The sequence below is a fragment of the Oncorhynchus gorbuscha genome, linkage group LG04 (assembly GCF_021184085.1).
Source record: "Oncorhynchus gorbuscha isolate QuinsamMale2020 ecotype Even-year linkage group LG04, OgorEven_v1.0, whole genome shotgun sequence".
NCBI classification, from domain to species: domain Eukaryota; kingdom Metazoa; phylum Chordata; class Actinopteri; order Salmoniformes; family Salmonidae; genus Oncorhynchus; species Oncorhynchus gorbuscha.
This window is the reverse complement of record NC_060176.1, coordinates 78,936,459-78,944,434: the sequence shown is the minus strand read 5'-3', so window position 1 is coordinate 78,944,434 and position 7,976 is coordinate 78,936,459. Positions and strand designations below refer to the sequence as shown.

Sequence of the window (7,976 nt, the reverse complement as noted above, 5' to 3'; positions counted from 1 at the left end):
AAAACACTTTCAGTTATGAGATTACCAGGCAGTCATGCCCTCCCTCCCTTTACACCAGGCAGTTATCTGCCCTAAACACCTCTCTTTACACCAGGCAGTCATCTGCCCTACTACCTCCCTTTACACCAGGCAGTCACTACCACCTCTCTTTACACCAGGCAGTTATGACCCACCTCCCTTTACACCAGGCAGTCATCTGCCCCTACCCACCTCCTTTACACCAGGCAGTCATCTGCCCCTACACCCACCTCCCTTTACACCAGGCAGTCATCTGCCCTACTACTCACCTCCCTTTACACCAGGCAGTCATCTGCCCTACTACCCCTCTCCCTTTACACCAGGCAGTCATCTGCCCTACTACCCCTCTCCCTTTACACCAAGCAGTCATCTGCCCTACTACTCATCTCCCTTTACACCAGGCTACTACCAACCTCTCTTTACACCAGGCAGTTATCTGCCCTACTACCCACCTCCCTTTATACCAGGCAGTCATCTGCCCTACTACCCACCTCCCTTTATACCAGGCAGTCATCTGACTACCCACCTCCTTTACACCAGGCAGTCATCTGCCCTACTACCCACCTCTCTTTACACCAGGCAGTTATCTGCCCTACTACTCACCTCCTTTACACCAGGCTACTACCAACCTCTCTTTACACCAGGCAGTTATCTGCTACTACCCACCTCTCTTTACACCAGGCAGTCATCTGCCCTACTACTTATCTCCTTTACACCAGGCAGTTATCTGCCCTACTACCCCACCTCTCTTTACACCAGGCAGTCATCTGCCCTACTACCCACCTCCCCCCACAGTCATCTGCCCAACTACCCATCTCCTTTACACCAGGCAGTCATCTGCCCTACCAGGCTATCTGCCCACTACCCCCTCTCCCCTTTACACCAGGCAGTCATCTGCCCTACTACTCACCTCCCTTTACACCAAGCAGTCATCACCTTTTCTCATCTCCCTTTACCAGGCTACTACCAACCTCTCTTTACACCAGGCAGTTATCTGCCCTACTACCCACCTCCCTTTATACCAGGCAGTCATCTGCCCTACCAGGCAGTCACCCACCTCTCCTTTACACCAGGCAGTCATCTGCCCTACTACCCACCTCCCTTTACACCAGGCAGTCATCTGCCCCTACCCACCTCCCTTTACACCAGGCAGTTATCTGCCCTACTACCTCTCCCAGGCTACTCCCTTTACACCAGGCTACTACCCACCTCTCTTTACACCCAGGCAGTCATCTGCCCTACCCCCACCTCCTTTACACCAGGCAGTCATCTGCCCTACTACCCACCTCCTTTACACCAGGCAGTCATCTGCCCTACTACTCACCTCCCTTTACACCCAGGCTACCCACCTCTCTTTACACCAGGCAGTTATCTGCCCTACTACCCACCTCTCTTTACACCAGGCAGTCATCTGCCCCTATCTCCTTTGCACCAGGCAGTTACCTACCCACCTCTCTTTACACCAGGCAGTCATCTGCCCTACTACCCACCTCCCTTTACACCAGGCAGTTATCTGCCCTACTACCCACCTCTCTTTACACCAGGCAGTCATCTGCCCTACTACTCACCTCCCTTTACACCAGGCTACTACCAACCTCTCTTTACACCAGGCAGTTATCTGCCCTACTTCCCACCTCTCTTTACACCAGGCAGTCATCTGCCCTACTACCCACCTCCCTTTACACCAGGCAGTCATCTGCCCTACTACCCCCACTTTACACAGGCAGTCATCTGCCCCTACCCACCTCCCTTTACACCCAGGCAGTCATCTGCCCTACTACTCACTCCCTTTACACCAGGCAGTCATCTGCCCTACTACCCCACCTCCCTTTGCACCCAGTCTCTTACTACACACCTCCCGCGCAGGCAGTGCACACCTCTCATCTGCCCTACTACCCACCTCTCTTTACACCAGGCAGTCATCACCCTACTACCCACCTCCCTTTACACCAGGCAGTCATCTGCCCTACTACCCACCTCCCTTTACACCAGGCAGTTATCTGCCCTACTACCCACCTCTCTTTACACCAGGCAGTCATCTGCCCTACTACTCACCTCCCTTTACACCAGGCTACTACCAACCTCTCTTTACACCAGGCAGTTATCTGCCCTACTACCCACCTCCCTTTATACCAGGCAGTCATCTGCCCTACTACCCATCTCCCTTTACACCAAGCAGTATCCAGCTGTGTAGCTGTGTGTGTTTGGGGGAATTACCTGACTAGCTGACTGACTTCTAGTAGGTGAAAGACTAATGAACTAAGTCAAGCCCTCAAACAGTCTTGCGGTAAAGTGAGGTGATGAAGTTGAAGAGGAGGAAGATATCATGGAGGAAGTTGAAGAATGCTGTGAGAGGAGAGCGGCCAAACATGATGTCACTTCCTCCATGATACATTTGGTCCCAATGGGTCTAATCATCAGACTCATTATTTCGTGTTGGATTACACAGGTGTGTGTGTGTGTGTGTGTGTGTGTGTGTGTGTGTGTGTGTGTGTGTGTGTGTGTGTGTGTGTGTGTGTGTGTGTGTGTGTGTGTGTGTGTGTGTGTGTGTGTGTGTGTGTGTGTGTGTGTGTGTGTGTGTGTGTGTCCGTTAGAGCACGTATGTGCGTGAAAGTTTGACCTTTTAGAAGTTTGTGCATGCATTTGTGTAAAATATAACGCACGTTAATTAAAACATGTTTTGTGCAGAAGTGTGTTTATGTGTCCATGTGAGCTGGTTGCTCTGCGTGTCTACAGCCCCAACAGTAGTACCTGGGGTTCTGGCGTGCTCCAGGTGTCCCAGTGCAGTCTGCTTGGTGATGCGATACACCAGTTCTCCAGGCTCACTGTCCTGGTCTGTAGCTGACAGCTGGAGAGTAGTCAGCTTCTTCACCGAGTTCTCATCCAACACCAGACCCTTATTCACTACCACAGAGGAGGCAGGTGGTCCTCTGGGGGACAGGGAACATGGGAACATGGGGAACGGGGCACGGGGAAAATTGGGGTAGGGGAGATGGGAACATGGGGACAGGGGGAGATGGGGAACATGGGGAAGGGGAGATGGGGAACATGGGGAGATGGGGAACATGGGGAGATGGGGAACATGGGGACAGGGAGATGGTGAACATGGGGAAGGGAAGATGGGAAACATGGGGACAGGGGGAGATGGGGAACATGGGGACAGGGGAGATGGGGAACATGGGGACAGGGGAGATAAACATGGGGACAGGGGAGATGGGGAGATGGGGAACATGGGGACAGGTGGAGATGGGGAACATGGGGACAGGGGGAGATGGGGAACATGGGAAGGGGAGATGGGGAACATGGGGACAGGGGGGAGATGGGGAACATGGGGACAGGGGAGATGGGGAACATGGGGACACGAAGAGATGGGGAACATGGGGACAGGGGAGATGGGGAACATGGGGAAGGGGAGATGGGGAACATGGGGATGGGGAGATGGGGAACATGGGGAGATGCGGAACACGGAGATGGGGAACATGGGGACAGGGGGAACATGGGGAGATGGGAAACATGGGGAGATGGGGAACATGGGGAGATGGGGAACATGGGGAGATGGGGAACATGGGGAGATGGGGAACACGGGGACAGGGGAGATGGGGAACATGGGAGATGGGGAACATGGGAGATGGGGAACATGGGGAAGGGGAGGCGAGAAGGAAGATGACAGATGGAATTAGAGATCAAAACCTGAGAGTGAAGATGTTTCAACCACATGGGAACAGAAATCCTCGAACAGACCACTGGTGATTATGGACCGCATCAGGAAAGGTCTCGGCTGGTGATCATGGACCGCATCAGGAAAGGTCTCGGCTTGTGATCATGGACCGCATCAGGAAAGAAGGCCTCGGCTGGTGATTATGGACCGCATCAGGAAAGAAGGCCTCAGCTGGTGATTATGGACCGCATCAGGAAAGGTCTCGGCTGGTGATCATGGACCGCATCAGGAAAGGTCTCGGCTGGTAATCATGGACCGCATCAGGAAGAAGGCCTCGGCTGGTGATTATGGACCGCATCAGGAAAGAAGGTCTCGGCTGGTGATTATGGACCGCATCAGGAAAGAAGGCCTCAGCTGGTGATTATGGACCGCATCAGGAAAGAAGGTCTCGGCTGGTGATTATGGACCGCATCAGGAAAAAGGCCTCAGCTGGTGATTATGGACCGCATCAGGAAAGAAGGCCACCACTCGTGAGCAACTACCAGTAACAATTGGCCACTGACTGTTTTGAATTGATCGCCAGTACAGTGTTCCTTACATAAGAGGACACCATACAAAGTTACCTACCTAGTATACTGTTGTAGAAGGACTGATACCTACCTAGTATAGTGTTGTTGAAGGACTAGTACCTACTTAGTATAGTGATGAAGAAAGACTAGTACCCACCCTACTATAGTGATGTAGAAGGACTGATACCTACCTAGTATAGACATGTAGAAAGACTGGTACCTACCTAGTATAGTGATGAAGAAGGACTGGTACCTACCTAGTATAGTGATGTAGAAAGACTAGTACCTACCTAGTATAGTGATGAAGAAAGACTGGTACCTACCTAGTATAGTGATGTAGAAAGACTAGTACCTACCTAGTATAGTGATGTAGAAAGACTAGTACCTACCTAGTATAGTGATGTAGAAAGACTAGTATCTACCTAGTATAGTGATGAAGAAAGACTAGTACCTACCTAGTATAGAGATGTAGAAAGACTGGTACCTACCTAGTATAGTGATGACGAAAGACTGGTACCTACCTAGTATAGTGATGAAGAAAGACTAGTACCTACCTAGTATAGAGATGTAGAATGATTGGTACCTACCTAGTATAGAGATGTAGAACGACTGGTCGATCAGTTTGTTGCCGTCTGGATCCACCAGGTTGAACTTGAAGGAGATGCTCCCTCCTTCATCTCCTTTTCATGACTGTACTCCAACAGACCTGCAACAAACACACACAGTCAATATTAGGCTCAAATCACTCAACTTAGTCCAACAGGCCTGCGAGACACATGTCGTTTTGGTGACCATTAGCCTTATGCATACACCCAGACACAGTCAACAAGAGCGCTTCCACGCCTGCGTAATCTTCCTCTGATTTGTCATTCAAAGGGTCCCAGCTAAAACATGCATGGTCGTTGTGTTAGATTAACCCCTTCTTTATATCCCAAAACATCAGTTTAATTGGTGCCATCGATTTGAGTAACCCACTCGTTCAACATGCAGAGAAAGAAATCCAACAAGCTACCGCTAAACAAGTCAAAATACGTTTCTATTTCAACTTCAGGTACCCTTAAATGTAATTAAACTATAATATTTCATACGGAAAGAAGTATGTTGAATAAAAAAGCTAAATTAGCAAGTACGTGTCCTCTTCATCACGCGCACAGTGATTTCCAACTCTGACTCCAGTACCAAAACTCAAAATGATTCCTCGTTTGGGAAGAAACAAGCCTGAAAACCTTGAAGAAAGACTGTTGACATCTGGTGGAAGCCATGGGAATTGCAATCTGGGAGCTGGAATTGCACAGGACCCATAGCTTTCCAATGAAAGATCATGGGCTCTCAAACCCCCCAAAAATTCTGGTTGGTTTTTTCTTTGGATTTTCTCCTACCATATCAATTGTGTTTTTAGTCTCATACATTATTTAAACATTTCCACAAATGTCAAAGTGTTTTTATGCAATGCTACCAATTATATGCATATCCGGGCTTCTGGGCCTGAGTAACAGGCAGTTTACTTTGGGCACGTCATTCAGACAGGAAGTGGAGAAAAATAGACTCTAGCCTGAAGAAGTTTAAAAATCTTTGTGTGACTTACTACCATATATGTGCATACAAATGTATAATTGCAGGCCCGAGCCAATGACCTAATTTCAAGATGGCTGCTACCTACATTCTGTAGCGTTGTGAAGTATAAATTAAATAAATACATCAGAAGCCGGGACTCCACAGATCTTGTTTGTCTGCCTGTGACTAACATTTTTTTTTATCACTTATATGGTGTTGGAGTCGTGCCTAGCCATGCAGTCATGGGTGAACAGGAGATGACAGGAGATGACAAAGCACGCACTGCTGAGGAGCACCAGTGTTGAGGATCAGAGTGGCGGAGGTGTTGTTGCCTACCCTTACCACCTGGGGGCGGCCGTCAGGAAGACTAAGATCCAGTTGCAGAGGGAGGTGTTTGGTCCCCGGGTCCTTAACTTAGAGATGAGCTTTGAGAGCACTATGGTGTTGAACGCTGAGCTGTAGTCAATGAACAGCATTCTCACGTAAGTGTTACTTTTGTCCAGGTGGGAAAGGACAGTAAGGGGTGCAAATTGGAGTGGGTCTAGGGTTTCTGGGATGATGGTGTTGATGTGAGCCATGACCAGCCATTCAAAGCAAATCATGGCTACAGACGTGAGTGCTGGTCGGTAGTCATTAAGGCAGATTTACCTTGGTGTTCTTGGGGACAGAGATTATGGTCTGTTTGAAACATGTAGCTATTACAGACTTGGTCAGGGATAGGTTGAAAATGTCAGTGAAGACATTTGCCAGTTGAGTCAGCACCTGCTCAGGTACACGTCCTGTTAATCCGTCTGGCCCTGCGGCCTTGTGAATGTTGACCTGTTAAAGGTCTTACTGACATCGGCTACAGAGAGCGTGATTACACAGTCGTCGGAGACAGCTGGTACTCTCATGCATGGTTCAGTGTTGCTTGCTTGAAGCAAGCATAGAAATCATTTAGCTCGTCTGGCAGGCTCACGTAGCTGGACAGCTCGCGGATTACCGTTTCTTTGGAGGTCGTAGCGGGATTTCTTATTATCGTCCAGATTATTGTCCCCTCCTTGAAAGCAGCAATTCTTGCCTTTAGCTCAGTGCAAATGTTGCCTCTAATCCAGTGCTTCTAGTTGCTGTATGGTTTGGGAGGCGTTTCTAGAGTGTTGTCACCTCTGAACAGGTGACATGCTGGTAAAAATGAGGTAAAACAGATTTCAGTTTCCCTTAGTCATGGGCCATGAGAAACGCAGCCTCTGAATGTGCATTTTCCTGTTTGTATAGCCCTATACTGCTCGTTTAGTTTGGTCTTAGTGCCAGCATCGGTTTGTGGTGGTAAATAGACAGCTATGAAACATATAGATGGTAAATAGTAGCTTATCAGCAACAGCTGTTCCCTTCGACCAGCAAAATGTATATCCACTTCGATTTGCTCAGCCACGACTCTGAGAAACATTTTAAAAATGTCAGGTCCTGTTGATAGGATAGTATCGTATTGAGCTCATCAGTTTGTTCTCAGTGACACATTCACCGATGTAGTCTCATCATGTTCATCATCATCGTTTGCCTCTTCTTCACTGCCAATTCCTCTTTCAAGTCCGGGATTACGATCAGGAGTAAGCAGAATATCCAGAGTTGTCGATATTCCAAATCGAGGTAAGTGATTGCTGATCAATCAAAATTTCAATCAAATGTATTTATAAAGCCCTTCTTACATCAGCTGATGTCACAAAAGTGCTGTACAGAAACCCAGCCTAAAACCCCAAACAGCAAGAAATGCAGGTGTAGAAGCACGGTGGTTAGGAAAAACTCCCTAGAAAGGCCAGAACCTAGTAAGAAACCTAGAGAGGAACCAGGCTATGTGGGGTGGCCAGTCCTCTTCTGGCTGTGTCGAGGTGCAGATTATAACAGAACATGGCCAAGATGTTCAAATGTTCATAGATGATGTCGAGGGTGAAACAAGTCAGCACCTCAGGAGTAAATGTCAGTTGGCTTTTCATAGCCGATCATTCAGAGTATCTCTACGCTCCTGCTGTCTCTAGAGTTGAAAACAGCAGGTCTGGGACAGGTAGCACGTCCGGTAAACAGATCAGGGTTCCATAGCCGCAGGCAGAACAGATGAAACTGGAGCAGCAGCACTTTTTGACCAGGTGGACTGGGGACAGCAAGGACTCATCATGCCAGGTAGTCCTGAGGCATGGTCCTAG

General features: G+C 48.8%; 1 long non-coding RNA gene across 1 annotated transcript in view; it reads right to left on the bottom strand.

Annotated features, from left to right (window-relative positions):
* The window catches only part of LOC124034691, a 6,293-nt gene extending 3,375 nt beyond the window's left edge, over positions 1–2,918 (bottom strand). The window contains exon 1 of the long non-coding RNA XR_006838615.1: positions 2,770–2,918. This is a non-coding gene — a long non-coding RNA (uncharacterized LOC124034691). The remainder of the gene's footprint in view (positions 1–2,769) is intronic.
* Between the last annotated feature and the right edge of the window lie 5,058 nt (positions 2,919–7,976).